Here is a 19,554-nt window from a genome sequence, read left to right on the forward strand (position 1 = left end):
TATTGTTGTCGATGTGCTTCTTTGCTTTTGTTATTAATTGCCTTATATAATTGGCTGCTCCCATGTTAGGGCATAAATATTTACAATTGTTAGATCTTCATATTGGATAGACCCTTTAAGTAGGATATAGTGTCCTTCCTCGTCTCTTATTATAGTCTTTGGTTTAAAATATAATTTTTCTGATAGAAGGATTGCCACTCTAGCTTTCTTTTGGTGTCCATTAGCATGGTAAATGGTTTTCCACACCCTCACTTTCAATGTGGCGGTGTCTTTGGGTCTAAAATGAGTCTCTTGCAGACAGCATATTGATGGGTCTTGTTTTTTTTATCCAATCTGATAGCCTGTGTCTTTTGATTGGGGCATCTAGCCCTTATACATTCAGGGTAACTATTGAAAGATATGAATTTAGTGCCATTGTATTGGTAAGGTGACTGTTACTGTATATTGTCTGTGTTCCTTTCTGTCTATGTTACTTTTAGGCTCTCTCTTTGCTTAGAGGACCCATTTCAATATTTCTTGTAGGGCTGGTTTCATGTTTGCAAATTCCTTTAGTTTTTGTTTGTCCTGGAAGCCCTTTATCTCTCCTTCTATTTTCATTGACAGCCGAGACTGATACAGTATTCTTGGCTGCATATTTTTCTCGTGTAGTGCTCTGAATATATCATGCCAGTCCTTTCTGGCCTGTCAGGTCTCTGTGGATAGGTCTGTTGTCAATCTAATGTTTCTACCATTGTAGGTTACAGATCTCTTCTCCCGAGCTGCTTTCAGGATTTTCTCTTCGTCTCTGAGACTCATAAGTTTTAATATTAGATGTCGGGGTGTTAACCTATTTTTATTGATTTTGAGGGGGTTCTCTGTGCCTCCTGGATTTTGATGCCTGTTTACTTCCCCAAATTAGGGAAGTTGTCTGCTATAATTTGCGCCAATATACCTTCTGCCCCTCTCTCTCTTTCTTCTTCTTCTGGGATCCCAATTATTCTAACGTTGTTTCGTCTCATGGTATCGCTTATCTCTCGAATTCTGCCCTCGTGCTCCAGTAGTTGTTTATCTCTCTTTTTCTCAGCTTCTTTATTTTCCATCATTTGGTCTTCTATATCAGTAATTCTCTCTTCTGCCTCATTTATCCTAGCAGTTAGAGCCTCCATTTTTGATTGCACCTCATTAATAGCCTTTTTGATTTTGACTTGGTTAGATTTTAGTTCTTTTATTTCTCTAAAAAGGGTTTCTCTAATATCTTCCATGCTTTTTTCAAGGCCAGCTAGTAACTTTAAAATCATCATTCTGAACTCTAGTTCCGACATCTTACTAATGTCCTTATTGATTAGGTCCCTGGCAGTCGGTACTGCCTCTTGTTCTTTTTTTTTGAGGTGATTTTTCTGTCTTGTCATTTTGTCCAGAGGAGAATAATGAATGAGAGAACAAAATGCTAACAGGGAAACAATGGCCCTAGAAAAATATACACTAAACAAATCAGAAGAGACCTGAAACTGGGGGAAAAGAAAGGGAAAGAAAGAAAAAAGAAAAAAAAAAAGAAAAAGAAAAAGATAAAAACAAACAAACAAACAAAAAAACCCAGAATCATATATGATCGGGCTGGTGCATAGATCAGTGCCACACACTAGATTTTGGGCATATTTTGGTCTGTTAGAAGAAAGTTCCTCCCAAAAGTTCAAAGAAAGTACAAAAATAAGGATAAATACGATGAAGGGATGGAATATGACTGTTAAGATGAAAATTATAAAAGATTTTATAAAAGGAATTGATAAGATAAGAAATTGGTTGAAAAAAGAAAGAAGAGGATTTAAAGAAAAAGGGAGAGAATGTGATCAGGCAGGAGACTAGAACAAAGCCATACACTAGAGATTTAGGGTATATTTTGGTCTGTTAGAGGAAACTGTATCCCAAAATTTAAAGAGAGAACAACTTATATATATGTATACCAAAAATAAGGTTAACTACTACGAAGGGATAGAATATGTTGCTAAAAATGAAAAATAAAAAAGATTTTTTTTAGAAAAGGGATTGATAAGATGTTGGTTGAAAAAGGGAAAAAGAAAAATTAAAAAAAAGTTAAAAAAATTAACTTTGAAAGACTAAAGAATCATGGGGGAAAAAAGCCATGAATTCTATGTGCAGTATTCCCCTAGCGCTGGAGTTCTGCTGTTCTCATTGATCGGTAAACTTGATCTTGGCGGGCTGTTCTTGCTGATCTTCTGGGGCAGGGGCCTGTTGCCATGGTTTCCAAATATCTTTGCCGGAGGCAGAACTGTCCCCCCCTTGCTGGTCTGGGCTAAGTAATCTGCTCGGGTTTGCTCTCAGGAGCTTTTGTTCCCTGCAAGCTTTCTGTACAGCATTGGAGGATGCGAATGAAAATGGCGGCCTCCCACTCTCTGCCCTGGAGGAGCCGAGAACTTGGGGCCCCAATCCTCAGTGAGGCCCCAGAGAAAAGCAGTCAGTCACTCCCGTCTCCCTGGTCTCTGGCCGCACTTCGTGCTCACCTGGCCTGTGACCGAGCATTTCTATCTCTGGCACACAATGCCATGTGGAGTCTCCAAACCCAGCAGATCCCTGCAGTGCACTCCCACGCCGCTCCTCCCGGGGGAGGAAGGGGAGTCTCCCCGGATCTGCCACTTGTTGGGTCCCTGCTGGAGGAGCAGTGACCCGACTGTGACGCGGATCACGGTTTATGGCAACCCTGCGCTGAGAGCCTGCTCCTTGGCTCCATCTCTGCAGTTGGCTTCCACGCTCTGATTCGTGGGAGCTCTGCCACACTCAGGTACCTCAGTCTTTCTGTGACCCCGAGGGTCCTGAGACCACACTGTCCCAGCGAGAGTTCCACACCCCCCCCCCCGGCCACTGGAGTGACGTCCCTCAGCGAAGCTGACTTCTAAAAGTTCCAATTTTGTGCTCCGCTGCTCTATCACTTGCCAGAAGTGGCCAACAGAGGCCCCCTCCCCCGCTGTCTATCCTCCCGAATATCGCCTTGGATTCACTCCTCCACACGTCCTGCCTTCCAGAAAGTGGTCACTTTTCTGTTCAGAGAGTTGTCGCTATTCTTTTCTTCGATCTCCTGTTGAGTTCGTAGTTGTCAGAATGGTTTGATCCCTATCTAGCTGAATTCCTGGGACCAGATGAAATTTAGGTCTCCAACTCCTCCGCCATCTTGCTCCTCCCCCGGTCTAACACTCTTCTTAAACAATGACTGCGGATGAGGAGCTAATTCCAAAGGGGATCCAGGCTAAGTAGATAGAAATAAAACTGCTGTCTTTACTGTTAAAGCATTTCAGACAAGACCTATTGGAAAGAGGACTAGTAACATATAAATATGAGATCTCTAGGATTTTACTACTGAAAGAATATTAACAAAGAGAAACTACGTAAGACTAGAAAAACAGTCCGTGACTTCTGAGGATAGCGATTCTGCTTTTACCACCACATGCCCTGGCAGACAGCAGAAACTCACAAATATTTACAGCCCCAGCTCCATTTCTCCACTCCTCCTTCCAGTAAAACTCCTTGAGTAGGTTGACTCTACCCACTGTCTATCTATGTGTCTTCCTTCTCTCTAGAAGTCAATTCCAGACAGGCTTTCACACCTACCACCCACTGAACTTGCTTTTGCAAGCTCCCCAATGACCTCCATGTTGCTATGAAAAGTGTGCATTCACATGACCTAGGGTCAACACATGCCAAATAGTCATTGCCTCCACTTCCACTAGGTTTCCAGAAACCCTATTTGCAATGGCGATTGCCTCTCATTCTCATTTGCTGCTTCCTCCTCATCTCCCAGCCTCAGACTCAGCCCTTAGACTACTTCTCTTCATTTGCATTTACCCCCATTTGTGGATGCATTTTTTTTTTTTTTTTAGTTTTATTTATTTACTTTAGGGAGAGAAAGAGATGAAGGGAGGGACAGAGAGACAGAGAGAACATGAGTGGGGGTAGGGGCAGATGGAGAGAAGCTCAGTGGGGAGCCTGACATAGGGTTCAATCTCACCACCCATGAGATCATGACCTGAGCTGAAACCAACAGTTGGACGCTTTACTGACTGAGCCACCCAGGTGCCCCTTAAATGCATCTTTAAGATGAAGACTCCCCAGTTCCTAGCACAGACTCACCTTGAACTCAAGATTCCTATACCCAACTAGAAATCTCAAACTTCACATGTCCCAACCAAAACTGACCTCATCTTCCCAACCTGCTCCTTGTAAAATTTTCCCCATCTCACTAACTGGGGAAGAGGAAACTGGGGAAAGTGCTCTGTCTAGTTTATGAGTTGCCCCACTTTTTAAAAAAGATTTTATTTATTTTAGAGACAGAAAAGAGAGAGTGCATGGTGGGGATGGGCAGAGGGAAAGGGAGAGAGTAGCTCAAGCAGACTCCAGCACTGAGTGTAGAGCCTGATGCAGGGCTGGATCCCACGACCCTGAGATCATGACCTGAGCCGAAACCAAGAGTCGGATGCTTAACCGACTGAGCCACCCAGGTGCTCCATGAGTTATCCCACTTTTGTGCACCTATTTTGCTGACTGCCTAAGAGGCTGGATCCCATTTCCTCAGCTGAACATACTGACTCCAGGCTCACTTTCAGAAGCTAATGACCTGTTTTCTTGTCCTTCCAGATCTGAGTGCTAGTTACAATTACTTCTGCTCCCACAGCTGGTTTTATCCCCCCAGTTTATTTCTTACTCCACCATGTTTTATGATTGCCCACATTAAGTATTTTGGTTAACCTGCTATTGCTATTTCTCAGTGTTGATTATGTTGCATAAAACAAGGATTTTACTCTAGACAGGCATGATTTAAATGACTAGGTGGAACACTCAATTTAAATTTTTTTCTAAAAAATCAATTTTGTTAATTAATAAATTATTAGCTTATATTCCTCATAGTTCATGTTGGCTTTCATTTTTATTTGATACTGTGTATTATGTTTTTGCTAGAAGAGACTTTCAGAGGCAATCTGGTTCAGCTAGCTTCCTTCAGATATTTATTATTATCAGCATTGGGAAGGATACCAATCCTTCAGCACTCTGACGTCAGACAACAGCAAAGCAGCATTCGTCCTGGCAAGAAATTGTGCTGGAACAATGCAGAGTACTTTGCAATCTATTTATAAGCCCTTTACCAAAAAATTAACAAAATAATGCTTTATCTTAGAACTTAAAATCTGTATTCCAAGATAAAGAATTTTGACTTTCACTATATGTTGAATAAAAATTACCTTTAGAGACCCCTTTATTTTTTAAAATAATTTATGTTATTGGGGCACCTGGGTGGCTCAGTCGGTTAAGCATCTGCCTTTGGCTCAAGTCATGATCCCGGGGCCCTGGGATAGAGCCCCACATTGGGCTCCTTGCTCTGCAGGGAACCTCTTCTCTCTCTTACTCTGCCTGCTGCTCCCCCTGCTTGTGCTCTCTCTCTCTCTCTCTCTCTCTGTCAAATAAATAAATAAAAGAAAGTAACTTTCTTTAAAAAAATAATTTATGTTATCATTAAAAATTTATACTTCTTTCCCTGTTAACCATCTCTCAAAGTTGTTGATGGATGTGTACTTAATTTTGATGGGTTTTAAATGCTTCTCTCAAATATAGTTATCAACATTTTAATAGGGATTCAGACATGAAGCATAATACATTTTTGCATGAATACCAGTTTTTATATGCTTTGAATTCATGGTTCCCTATTTATGACTAAAATAAAACCACCTTATGGATAAGAATTCTGTCTTCTATATTCTTTGATTCTTGTCATGGGACATAATATAGTGAATTGAGCACTGTGTCTACTAAATAGATGTTGTTAAATGACATTCTTAATTTCAAGGGTCATTTATGGACATGCCTAATTTGGAGAGGCTATTGCCAGGAGTTTGAGACATAGAAATCACAAATACATGGATGATGTTGAAAAGGAGCCAATATGATTTTTTTTTAAAAGGAGATTTGAAAACAACCAAACAGACCCTTTAGAAATGAGAAATTCAGTTCTATTTTAAAATTCAAAAATGATTTATATAGCTTGAAGTTTTCAGACATATAAAGTCTATGTCTTATATGTATCCAACAGATATGTAAGAAGATAAATCTTAGAAAACATGACAGCGTGGTAAAGATACGGGAAATGTGAAGGGAAATCTGAAGGAAGAGATGGTCTAAATGTGTCCCACTGGAGCTCCAGGGGAGTAACAGGAGAAAATACAGGAACAACAATGACTAAAGGGTAACTGTGAAGAATTTTCTCTGATTGAAGATAAATTAGGCTGAAAACAGATACTGACTCCTGAGCTGGATAAATTAATTGAAATGTATTAAATAATTCTGAATCCGGAGAACATCAAAAGCAAAGAAGCCTCATGACAAGTATGGGTCCCAGGTTCAACCTTGTAAACGTGGTCATGCTGCAAAATTAATGAACTCATCCCAGTGAGGGCCCCTATATAGGAGGGTCTGGCAGAGAGTTCAAATCCATCCTTTTTCCAGCTAGCACTCCTTGCCTACTAGGGCACCCGTTGGGAATGATCCTGAGCCCTTGGGCCTGCACAGTGATTCCAAGAAGGAAGGGAAGGAGGAAGGAGCAGTGATTCCAAGGATCTCCCAGTTAAACTATTCTTGGAAGAGTAATCTAGATTATTGGTGATAAGGGCCCCATTTACTGGTGTTGCTTATTCCCAGCCCAATACACATAACACCACCCATCTTTTTACCCCAAAGGAGATGAAAACTTCAGCTACCCTCAACAATGGGGCAGGAGCAGAGGACAGTCACCATCCATCATTTATGTTATATCTGAACTCCCCTAATTATAGGCACATTATGGTGGGTTATTGCTATAACACTACACATATAAAATTATATTCACAAGGAGGCTGTAGACGTGCCAAACCTGTATGCATCTAACAAACATCCTGATATTCCTACCTTCATGTATATCTATTTATCTGTATACATGAAATAAAAACTAAATAAGTTCAAAAAATAATGAAGCAAGCCATTATCATAGTGGAAGATTTTAGCATACGTCTATTGATAGATCAAGCCCTCTAAAATGAGTGGCGTTATATGAAACTTGGACAATACAATTGAAATGTGTTTAAATGGACATATATAGAGCCCAACTGGGAAGTGCTTATGCTTTACAAGCATACATGTAACAGTTGCAAAATCTGATAACCTACTAGTTCACAAGGAAGTATGAAGAAATGTCACTGGATTTGTTTCATACAAAGTCTTTGCTCTGTTGATAACATAGTAGAATTATAAGTGCATTACACAACGAGGGGTAAAACAAAAACCAAAGTCTTTGAAATACGTTAGGACGACTGCACACTCACTCAGACACACACAGATGATTCCGATTATGTTTTCCTGCCATAACCACAAGGCAAGGGGTGGAGGAGGTCCAATGGGCATAGCTCCCAGCCATCTTCTTTTCTCCAAGGGAGATTCATCTGAGTGTTAGGGAAAGAGCTCTGCTTTGAGTTAGGTCCTGCCAGGTCACAGGGCAGGCTGACTGGGGGCTTTCCAAACCTCTAACAGTACCCATCATGTCAATCAAAAAACTGCAGGAAAATTATTTTTGACAGTCTCAAAACTGCCTTTCATATCATAGAATGTAGCTCTGATGTCCAAGCAGCATAATTTCTTATTACGCAGCAGGTACTCTCATGTTACATCATTCACTAAAATGACAAGGCAACTCACAAGAGTAGTCAACTGCAAGACTATATAAACATGGCCAGTAGGAGTTATGCACACATAACAGGCAATAGCTGAGTATGCATTGGACAAATGGATGTATAGAGAGTGGGACTTACTGGATAAAAAGCATAGTTTTGTGCTTCAGTATGAAAAATGAGATCATGACAAAAGGACAAATAGAGAAAGGAGAATAGAGTCTAAAACAAGCCCCCACATAGAGGTGATAAATGAATAAATGGAAAGTGAGAAATAAGAGCTATCCAGTATACATGGACCACTCTTCCTGGGAAGGAGGAAGTTAGTGTGCTTATCAGTTAAAGGGGACTAGGTCATGCTAGTACTGCGAACCATGGGACGGAAAAGTTCTCCCTCCATTTGCTTTCAGACTTCCAAAAGATAGCTAATTCCCATGTTAATTAGCTAATTCTCACTACTTCCAGCCTCCCTGTTTGCATCATAACTCACATCACTCTGACTAGGTGCAAACATTTAGGAAAACAAAGAGTACTGGGGAGGAGTCTGCCCCAAGAAAAATTCAATGGCTGATAATAAATTGGGGAAAACATTTATCTTAAAGATAAGACAAGGTTAATACCCTTAAAAAATACAAATAATCCAGTAACACTTGAGCAAAGCCATGCACTTACACCAAGGAAACATAAATGACCAATAATACCCACAGTAAAAAGTTCAACTTCGGGCGCCTGGGTGGCTCAGATGGTTAAGTGACTGCCTTCGGCTCAGGTCATGATCCTGGAGTCCCGGGATCGAGTCCCACATCGGGCTCCCTGCTCAGCAGGGAGTCTGCTTCTCCCTCTGACCCTCCCCCCTCTCATGCTCTCTGTCTCTCATTCTCTCTCTCTCAAATAAATAAATAACATCTTAAAAAAAATAAATAAAAAGTTCAACTTCACTGTGAACCAAGGGAATGCAGATAAACACAAGTGCTGGAGCAGTCTGCAAAGACTAAGGGAGATTTAAAAAGTGATAGTAGCCAATATCGGCAAAGTGTTTGAAAAACGAACATGGTACCCCTCTGCTGGTGAGCTTGAAAGTGAACATAATCCTTCTAGACAGGTACTTGGCACTATGTACCAAGGACCTCAAACACAGTAATTTCAATTCTGGAAACAGTCCAAAGAAGAAACAATTAGGAACTAAAATGAAGATGTATGTTTCAGGATTATGTATTGTAGCATTATCTATCATGGTGAAAAACTAGACACTAAATAAATGATGAAGAGTAATGAATTGATTGGATTCTTACAGTATGACAGAATTAACTGCTTGGAAGCAAAACAATATCCTAGGGAAATGCTAATGATAGAGTGTCATATGAAAAAGAAATACATATTAAAATGTATATGCATAGAAAAAAGTAAAATTTAAAAATTGTTAATAATAATTTCCCCCATACTCTACTTTTTTCATTGAAAATTGCATTTCCCAAACATTTTTCTCTATTTTTTCAGATTTACAGAATTTACACAAATCTATTTTTGATATATATATTCTTTTGATAATACTAAAGTTAGTAATAAATTTACCATACTCATCCCAACTATGACTATAAGATAACTTGAAGAGTAGATCTGCTTTATCTTTTAGTCAAGCTGCTCAGCATTGGACACCTAAATACAGCAAAATACGTGGATTATAATGATCAATTTCATCCAAAGTTAGAATCATTTATGCCCATATTCCCATATTATAAATACACACACACACACAGATTAGAAAGGTCATCAGATTGTTCTCTCCTTTTTTTAAAAAAAAGATTTTATTTATTTTTTAACAGAGAGAGAGAGAGAGACGGCGAGAGAGGGAACACAAGCAGGGAGAGCGGGGGGGAGGGAGAAGCAGACTTCCCGCGGAGCAGGGAGCCCAATGTGGGACTCGATCCCAGGACCCTGGGATCATGACCTGAGCCAAAGGCAGACGCTTAACTGAGCCACCCAGGCGCCCTCTCTCTTCTTTACAATAGGATTGACTTTTAAAATAAAATGGCAAACTCTGCCACTTAAAAAAAAAATTCTTTACAAAATACACCAAACCAAGAGAATAAATGCTCTTTAAGTAGCTAAGAGACCTAAATGGGGAAGAAACTTTTATTTAAATGAACGAATGACGTTAAGGAAAAAGAAAACCTCAAACCCAAGGTCATACAAATGTTAGGTAATAAAACTGTGGTTTCAAATGTCATATTTTGTTTCATAGTTCAGATGTAGGTTTATTTTAAAACATTGTGAGGTTTATAAAGGTGGGCAATTCAAACATACTTTTCTTAGTGTTTTGTTCTTGTTTTTATTAAATAAACTCAGAAATCGAAGACTTTTACAGTGTCATTGTATAGTATTTGCCTAAGGAGTAATATTAACATCCAGAAATTGAAGTTGGCAGAGATCAGACACAGAATAGTGATTGAGCAAGAACAGTAGTCGTGTCAATTAGAAGTGTGCGCCTTCAAGTAGCATCACAAAGACTGCCACATTTGGAGACCTGGTTTCTTAACCGGCACCAGGTGTTATTTGATACCATATATGCTCCCCTTCTTGGCATGGTTTATACCTACCATTTGTCTCTGATTTAGTGCATGGACATCAAGTGCAGAGAGACAAATTAGTAGTTAGCTGCAGCGAGAACTAAGGAAATGTTAACAAAATGCTGTACCATGGACCTGCTAGAAGCCCAAAAGCGACCCGCTGTCTCCCTGTTGAAGGTCACTCAGTGGCCTCCTGCTGCACTTCATACTAAGCTCCACTCCACTGGCGCGTCCAGCCTTCCCAGTTCCATCTCATCCCACTCTGCCCTTCTCAACACTGGTTTCCTACCATCTCTCAAACGGACTAAGCTCTTTCTGTTTCCTAGCCTTTGTACATGTTCTTCCTTCTGACTGACAATTTGGTCTGTACCATGCGTTGGCCACTTCTGTCTTAAATTAAAGGGTCTTTCAGGACACCCCCACTTCCGTGTATCTTGTGTCCTGTCCTAATTTACAACTGAATCCTGGTTATTTCTCTCATGATATTTCTCGGGGTGGATAAGGATACCTTTATTTGTTTACTTTGTATTGTCTATTCCTCTTTAGACTCTTATCTCCATGAGGGCAAGAAGGATACTTTGTTCACCGTCATGTATCCAGCACCTAGAGTAGCACCTGCCACAGAGCAGGTACTCCATTATATGTAATTGTTACAGGCAGGGAGGCCAAATAAAATATATTCTCATCTATAATGTATTTGTGGAATAGATTTCCATGTCTAGGAAACAGCATTATGATTGCAAATGTAAGTCATTCCCTCTTTATCCAGACATCCTATTATCTCTCTCATCCATTCTTTAACTGAGATCCTACCAACGTCAACAGAAATTCTGTGAATAGCTAGGAAAAGAACTGGAACATATCAAACAAAAGGGGGAAATGATGGATTTACACATCATTATTTTCCAGACCCTTTCATTGGCATAATGAGATGACGGATGCATATGTCATAATTCATAGGCTGACACTTCCCTCATTTCACATCTAGCGATCCTGTGTATGACTTCATTTGCTAGCATCAGTGTTAATCATAAACACTCTTTGTGTCTGAACAGTGCATTTCAAGGGTCAAGATCATATAAAGTTCTATCCTGATAAGATAAATGAGTTGGATTTGGGAGGAAGATTAGTAATCAAAAAGCACTGTTTCTCAAATAATACAATATACGTTAAAAAAGAAGAAGATAGCAGGAAGGGAAGAACGAAGGGGAGGAAATTGGAGGGGGAGACGAACCATGAGAGACGATGGACTCTGATAAACAAACTGAGGGTTCTAGAGGGGAGGGGGGTGGGGGGATGGGTTAGCCTGGTGATGGGTATTAAAGAGGGCATGTTCTGCATGGGGCACTGGGTGTTATACACAAACAATGAATCATGGAACACTACATCAAAAACTAATGATGTAATGTATGGTGATTAACATAATAAAAAACTAAAAAAAAACACTGTTTCTACTTTTGCTTTTCAACTATAGAATCTTAGGTATTTCCCTTTTGCTTTCATATAAACCAGACTAAGTTCTAAAGACATGCCTTACTTAGTTCTAGGATGAAAACTTCGTGATGATCAATTCTGTCAACTGGTCAATTCATCTGGCCCAGCAGGCTTCTCCTCACAGCAGAGACTCCTGATCACCTTAGTCTCAGGACACGTTCTGACTTCTGGTGGAATATGTTCGAAGAGCTTTCTGAGAGGGGGTTGGAGCTTTGCCACCTGGTTCTGTCCGTGAGATGCAGCCCACAGACCCACATGTCTTTCTAACCTCTGCACCTGCTCCCTGGAAATTGGAGTTCCCCCTACTGTTTTATCTTCTCTTTCTTCTTCACACTGGCATTCCTTCCCCAAATTCTACTCCAACCTGTGACCCCACCAAAGCTCTGGGGAAATCATGGACAAGATTTACTTGGAGACTCTTAGTTCCTTACAATTAAGACTCCTGAATGAAAGTGGAGGAGAAAGGTATGATATTATTTGATTGTGGCTTATCTCCTTGTCTTTAAAATATTTACTTCTTTGATTTTGATGGTCCAAAACGAACACGAGGATTTATTTTTTGATTTAATATGTAGTCTTTTAGGAAACAATATATGGTTATCTTTTCTTCCCCCAAGTTCTTGTTGTTGAATTTGTGTTTTGTCAAATCACTCAGAAACTACCAACAAATATGTGGACTATTTCATTGCATAGCATTTTCCTAATGTTATATCAACACCAAAGGATCACCATAGAGTTTAATTATGCAGTTTTTCAAGAAGTTTTTTTTTTTTAACATATAAAGTTTTCACTGGGCTGTTTATTGGCGTCTTAACTTATACATACTTTCCTACTATGGGTAATGTAATAGTTTCCTTCTAAGTCCCCTAATGCTTACAATTGAGATTCCCAGAGTTCTTAAGGACTACCTAATGCTTGGACCCACTGGTGTCTTTCTCACAACAGGTGGAATGTAAGGCTTACTGGTGAATTACATTTATTTGATGTCATGAGAATTATAAGTTTCATAAATGTTATTATGCCTCTGATTACTATCATTATTCCAAACATACCATTTTAATATCATTGGACACCTAACATTCACAATCAATCCAGTTAACCTTATAACATTTGCTCTGATATATCCCCAAATATATTTATAAATCTTACATATGTAGAGGCCCTTATTTCCCTGAAATTTGCCATCATAGCTCCAAAGGGAAAATGCACCGTTCCTAGAAAAATGATTAGCACACAGTGTTATACTTGCTGTTATTATATACTAAGTACAAAATTCATGGTCTTTTGACTTTAAAGTCAGATCAAACTAGTATTTTGAAGAATACGTATTTATAGAATGTGATGGTGCCACACCTTGACAAGGTTGTGGAAACTATTATTATAGATACAACCCATAATATGGAATATGGCTGTATAGATACAACCCATATCAGAAAAGCTCTATATTATTAAGAGAATCAATCAAAACTGAAATACCTATTTATTAAAATTATTATATGAATGACTCATTTATGTATTTTCCATGAAATATTTATTTTATGATTTTGTTCCTTTAAAATGTTTTGATAACAGAATATGATTTAATCAAAGTAATCACCAAAGTAATAATGACCTTGAATTTGTCTGTATTGAGAGTAAAGGGATAATTAGTCGAAGTTAGCCTCTACTTAAGGTGGAATTATCCTGGCAGTTCTGTGGTAGCTTTAACTTAGTCCCCTACTTATGAACCCAAGCAAATTAATCTGAAACGCAAATTGTTCTCTCCTGTCTCCAGTTTCCTAGGTTACTCAACATCCAAAAAATACTGCATTCACGTTCCCATATCATTTGTCCCATATCCATAAGGGCAGGATTTTTTTTCCCCCTCTATGAGTTCTTTGCCAGTCTCACTGCCTAGAGCACTGCCAATATCTGATGATTGAATGGATGAATATAATACAAAGATGAATTCTCCATTAAATTCTAGTTTTAAATTGTTCTACTGGACTACACTTTGGTGATACCTATAAAAGTAAAACAAGTAGAGAAAGAAAATTATTTTCTAAAAACTCATGCCCAAATCAGATAATCATAAAAACAGAAAACCTCAAGATTACTCTAGCAGATGCTGTGGTGTGCCACGCGGACCTCCCCTCATCACCAGGAAACTCATTCTCCCAGCCACTAGGACAGCTTCCTGCTCACAGCGCACACCCGAGTCCCTGCCCTGGGACTGTCTTTGGCTGATGAGGGCAGACTCACCCGAAGCGTTGCCCCCCGCAGGGCAGCTAAGGACTGGTCAGTCTGGGGGCATGAGGGCTTGGCCCCTGCCTTCGAAGATTCACGTCTTCTCTGAAGGGTCAGTCTGACTCCAGAGAGCACCTCCACCCCTCGTCTCTCCCCAGCCAGTCCTGTGGGATCACGGAGGTTTCTGTTTTTATTGCATCACAGTTGAGCTTCTTCCTCTGCCCATTCCTGCTTCCCCCACTCCCACAGAGGTATTCTTTCTAAAAGCACTTCCTAATGAACTTCCTCTATGCAAATCTCAGTCTCCTGTCCCCATCCCCGAATCCCCATGAAAACACAGGTAGCAGAGTTGGTGGCCAGAAGTAGTCTGGGGAAGTAAATCTAAAATGATATTTTGGAGCTGGATCACCTGTCAATCACGGGCAACCAGGACCCTGTTTCTGGCAGTTCGTGGAATACCGGCTATACCAGGGCACACATTGGTGGCATCACCGTTAAAACTGCCCCTGGTGCTGAACGGGATGGAACATCAGTGGGAGGAAACTTACTAGCAGGTGCAATGCGTAAGGGATTGGAGGGTTTCAGACAAGGCAATCATGGAATTGATGGACAGACAGGGACCATGGAATTGATGCTCTTCTTCAAGGCACTGGAGAAAGACAATGAGCGACTGAGGTGGTGCCAGGCAAACTGTAAAAATCAGAGGACCTCTCTGGCAGCTGATGAAGAGACTCTCACTTCCCGTAACTGAAGGGTAGTGTGAGCAGAGGATCCAGCCTTCCTAAGAGTCGTGGAGCACCGAAGAATGAATTCTCAGCCTGGGCAAGGCTGCTCTGTCAGAACCAGGGCCCCAGCAGGGTGGGAGTGGAGCCATGAGACTTGGAATGAGACATCGGGACCAATACACTTAAGAACCTGGAAACTCCAGGTGCCCCTGGAATGTCTGGGTCTGCAGAGTGGCCCATCCCTCCCTCCCACTTGAAGATGATGTGACAACCTGCCACCCAGCCTGTTCTCTCCTGGCCAGCTGACCAAATAGTTGGGATTAAATCACCACATAACCAGGTAGGGAAAGACAGGACCTGATAAGGGAACAAAGGGACTATATCCAAAGGGCCAGAAGGCCCTACCCAGCAGGTGTCAGCCGGTGACAGTGTAACTGGAACTGAGTCCCGGGGAGATGGATCAAGGAAGATACAAAGTGGGCAAGGAAAAACATTTGGTATTAGAGCATCCTGCAATGATACAGAACTTAACACCATGGCAAGGGTCTTGGAAGATGGCATTAATACACTGCTAGGTTGGCCCTCAAAAGCCTGGAGAAAGTAATGGCTTATACAATGAAAGACAAAGCCAGACATGCCAGACTAGTTGTTGACGAGGACGAAGATAGATGGGCAACTACCAAGAGAGTTCTCTCCATCTATGCAACAGGAGACATCAAGGATGGATGATCAGGAGGCCGAGGGCCACTAACCCCTATAAAAATCACAACTCTTTGCTCAAGTTTCATACCGTGAAACCCTTAACTGAAGAGAGGCCTGGTCCCCAGAAGGAGGCACCAGCAACACCAGAACAAGCGTACACAGCAAGGACTCAGCCATCCCTGCTCCAACAAATCCCAAGGCCATGCAATTGACGAAAGACTAAGCCTGGTGAAGAATCACAATACAGACCTCTAGCATTTTGGAATAAGGCCACGCCATCTGTGGCAGAGAATTATATGCCGTTTGAAAAACATTTCTCTAACTACTACTGGGCCTTCGTGCAGATAAGGCACCTGACCATGAGACACCAAGTGGCCACGTGGCCAGCATTTCCCATCATGACCTGAATTTTGTTAGACCGACACCAGGGCATAACAAGGTCAGGAGCCAGCAGCAATCTCCTGAAAGTTAGAACTTTCTCCTAGAAAGTTAGGGCCAGGCAGAGGGCACAAGTAGGCTACTTACACAGGTGACTCATAGTTCCATGTCACCCACCACCTCTCCCCTATCTCAGTCCTCTGGCCATTGAGGGGTGTCCTTCATGACCAGCCTAGAGAGGAGGAAAAAGGCCAAACTTGGTTTCAGGGTGGGTTGGCTCAATATATTGGTGCAAGCCACAAAAGGCCTGCTGTGGACCACAGACCAGTCAAGGTGCTGAGAGGAAATCTTCCCAAAGCACAAAGCTTCAGGTGCATCTGCTCATCCACTTTTTGTGGAAACAGAAATTGGCTGAGGTTGGAATATATACAATCTCACTGATGGAGCTGAATGGCTTGGCTGGTTCATCAGGACCTGGAAGGGGAAGTCTGGAAGCAGGAGGACAATGAGATCTGGGAAAGAGCCTTGTGGGTGGACCCCCAGGGTACAAAGGGCAAAGACTTTTGTTTCATACATTAACATCCTCCGGACTGTTCACTGTGTAAAAGGCAGCAAATAACCAGAATGACTCTGCCAGCCGACACCAGCCAGCTCATCATCACCCACACCAGTGCTCCCATAGTGGCCATAGTGGCTGGGATAGAGGCCATGCATGGGCCCAACGAGGGCTCCCTCTCAGCAAGGCTGATCTAGCTACTGCCACTACTGAGTGTCTAAACTGCCAACAACAGACACCAATGCTGAACCTGAATTTAGCACCATCCCTTGACATGCCCAAGCAGCCACTCAATGGCAAGACAATTATATTATTGTGACTGGAACTGACACCTAGGCTGGGTATGGGCTTTTCTTGTCTGCATGGCTGTGGCCAGCATCACCATCTGAGGACTTACAAATGTTGGATCCATTGGTGTGGGACTTTCCATGACATTTCAATAAATCAAATCATCCACTTCACAGCAAAGGCATGGTGGCACTTGACTGTGGGTCTACTGTTCTCATCACCGATTCTGTCCCAGAAGCTACTGGCTAGAGGAGGGTATGTGACAGCATTTTGAGGTTGCTGTTGAGGCCCCAGCTTGGAGATTCCTTGTGAGGGTGTGTAATGCCTCAGGATGCAGTCTGTATATCCCTTATTAACAACCACTGTGGTACTGCGTCCTCAATAGGTAGAACACATCTACCAATGGTGAGAGTCAGAGTGATCATTCTTACCATCACTTTTAATGACCTGGGTGGGAAATCTGTACCTCCCATCCCCAAAACTATAGGCTCTGTGGATCTAGAAGTCTGTTCCCAGTAGGAAATGCTTCTACCAGGGAGTGCAACATGAATTCCATTAATCTTCAAGCTACCATCCATTTGCTTCATCTCTTCACATCAAGACAGAAGTTAGAAGAAAAGGATGTACCATTCCTGGCTGGGAAGAATGTCTGTCACCCAGAAGGTCCGATGGAGCATTTCTTGGTATTCCCTGACCATTTTGATAGTAAATGGACAAGTGCTCAGACAAAGGTTGATAAAGAAGGGCATGATGACCAATGGCTCAGACCCCTCAGAGCTGAACGTCAGGCTCATCACACCAGGTTGGCTACGTAGACTGACAAAGGTATTAGGTGGGAACAAATGGGTGGTTGGGGGTGGGGGTAGGACGAGAGACGGTGAGTATCAGTTGCCATCCAGAGACCAGCTGCAGGCATGGAGCCTGTAGTTTTTCCCAATGATGTTCCTTCAGTGGTTTCCTCAGGGCCAAGAGACTGATTAGACTCTTGGGTGGAGGGCGGGCTATTCCCAAATTAGGTACATGAAGTAATCTGAGTGAGGCCAGGGTGAACAACAGTGGTGTGACACCCTGGTCACACCAGAACCAAGGCCCTCATTCTTCCAGTTGCCAGGAGTGAGAATGGATGATGAGAATTACTTTTGATGGCATGAGCCGCCCCACCTACAGTATGTCCCACATCCACCATTTGATCACAGCAGGGGTGCAAAAGGCCCAGGCCCCTTCCTCAATTCCAGGACAACTCTGAGGGCCATCCCAGCTCTGTCACAACTACCTTGCCATTCAATCGTCCAGCCCAATTTGACTGCCTTCAGTTTCCTACACGTGTTTTTACTAAAGATGTTCTTGCATGAAATGACACACAAATCTCCAGCTCAGAGTGTTTCCTGGGGAAGCTTATCTAAACAACTGCCGTTGGAAAGATTCGGATTTTAACAAGTGAACAGTCAGATACGCCCACGGATTTCTCAGTAGAACATTGCTCGACTTCATCTCTCTGAGGTCAGGTTCCCTGAGTAGAACCTGAGGTGAGGATTCTCATACAAATGACTTATTAAGGAAATGTTCTCTGAGAGGCACAGGTCAGGCAATGAGAGCGGCTGATTAGGGAGGGAAAAGAAGCTAGACACACAGATGTGGGTTGAGATGTGGGCAATGCCCCAGAGAAACATGCAAACACTTACTAGGCATTTAGTAGCCGGTTCCTAGGCCAGCCCTGTGAGGGGCAGGGGGGGGACCTCGGTCCATCCTAGTATAGACATGACTTTTTTTTTTTTAATTATGTTATGTTAATCACCGTTCATCATTAGTTTTTGGAGTAGTGTTCCATGATTCATTGTTTGTGTATAACACCCAGTGCTCCATGCAGAACGTGCCCTCCTTAATACCCATCACCAGGCTAACCCATCCCCCACCCCCTCCCCCTAGAACCCTCTGTTTGTTTTTCAGAGTCCATAGTCTCTTAGACATGACTCTTAAGTTTAACATTATTTACAAAGGAAGCCAGAGTTCAGAATATTTTTAAAGGTACACATGGAAGCTGCATTTAACCAAACAGAATAAAAGAGCCTTCACCTATGTCATTAGTCTTTGGAGTTCTATTACCGAACTGAAAATTTCAGGCAAAGCAGCTTTATAACCCCTTCCTCTCAAAACCTCGGTTTGCCTAGTCCCTAAAAATAGCATTTAACTAAGTGCTAACTCTGAGAAATAAAATTAAGGATAAATTTTAAGAAAAAAAGTTACTTAAATGTATCAACCAAGAGGAGATTCTTTTTAGTTACAAGTCTCCATATGAAAGATTTAGGGCAAAAAGGAATTCTTGAGGTAGACCTAATTAAGGTTCTTATCAAATGTGGTGTATATGCAATTTTCCGATTCCTCTGACAGTTCATTAAGAAGTTTCAGAGAACTTCAAGGTCACGATTCTCTTCTATCTTTGTAGACACCTTTCTTCAGGATTGAAATGTGAGGATTTAAAGTGATATTCAAATGTGGGCCAGTACAGGGACAGCAGACTTCTATGTTTTACCAAGATTAACATTTTAGAATATTTTATATATAATTTTCATTAAGATCTAAAATGTTTTATGAAAGGAAAATGTTCATAGGAAACCCAGTCAGTTGAGTTTTTTTCCTTCAGAGCCACTAAAGGCACCAAGGATTTCCAGTAAATTAATGAGAGTATCAGGGAAGGTTTTCTATTTGTGTTCTGGAAGGTGCATTTCCTCCTCAGCAGCCCTGAGTGCATTAGAATATTCCCTACTGGAATAACAGCTTCAGTCTGGTATCTTCTACAGAGGGCTCATGGTGCCTTGCTAGGGGTCCAGGAGAAGCAGGTTAGAAATCCTGATACTCACCATCCTGAGGCTCCTCTCTGACCTCCCTGTCAGTGGGGGTGAGAATAAGAGATTATGTATTTCCTCATTATTGGTGGTGATGGT

At 41.6% G+C, this 19,554-nt stretch overlaps 1 protein-coding gene across 3 annotated transcripts in view; it reads right to left on the reverse strand.

The window, feature by feature from the left end:
* The window catches only part of SGCG (sarcoglycan gamma), a 119,932-nt gene that overhangs the window by 72,903 nt on the left and 27,475 nt on the right, over positions 1–19,554 (reverse strand). The window contains exon 2 of one of the 3 annotated variants that reach the window (XM_073894784.1): positions 13,979–14,127. The exons of the other annotated variants lie outside the window; for them this stretch is intronic. The gene's annotated coding sequence lies outside the window, so the exon portion shown is untranslated. The remainder of the gene's footprint in view (positions 1–13,978; positions 14,128–19,554) is intronic. 3 annotated transcript variants of the gene reach the window in all.

This window comes from Callorhinus ursinus, unplaced genomic scaffold (assembly GCF_003265705.2).
Source record: "Callorhinus ursinus isolate GAN/ISIS: 27379988/994484 unplaced genomic scaffold, GSC_fseal_2.0 scaffold7, whole genome shotgun sequence".
NCBI lineage: Eukaryota > Metazoa > Chordata > Mammalia > Carnivora > Otariidae > Callorhinus > Callorhinus ursinus.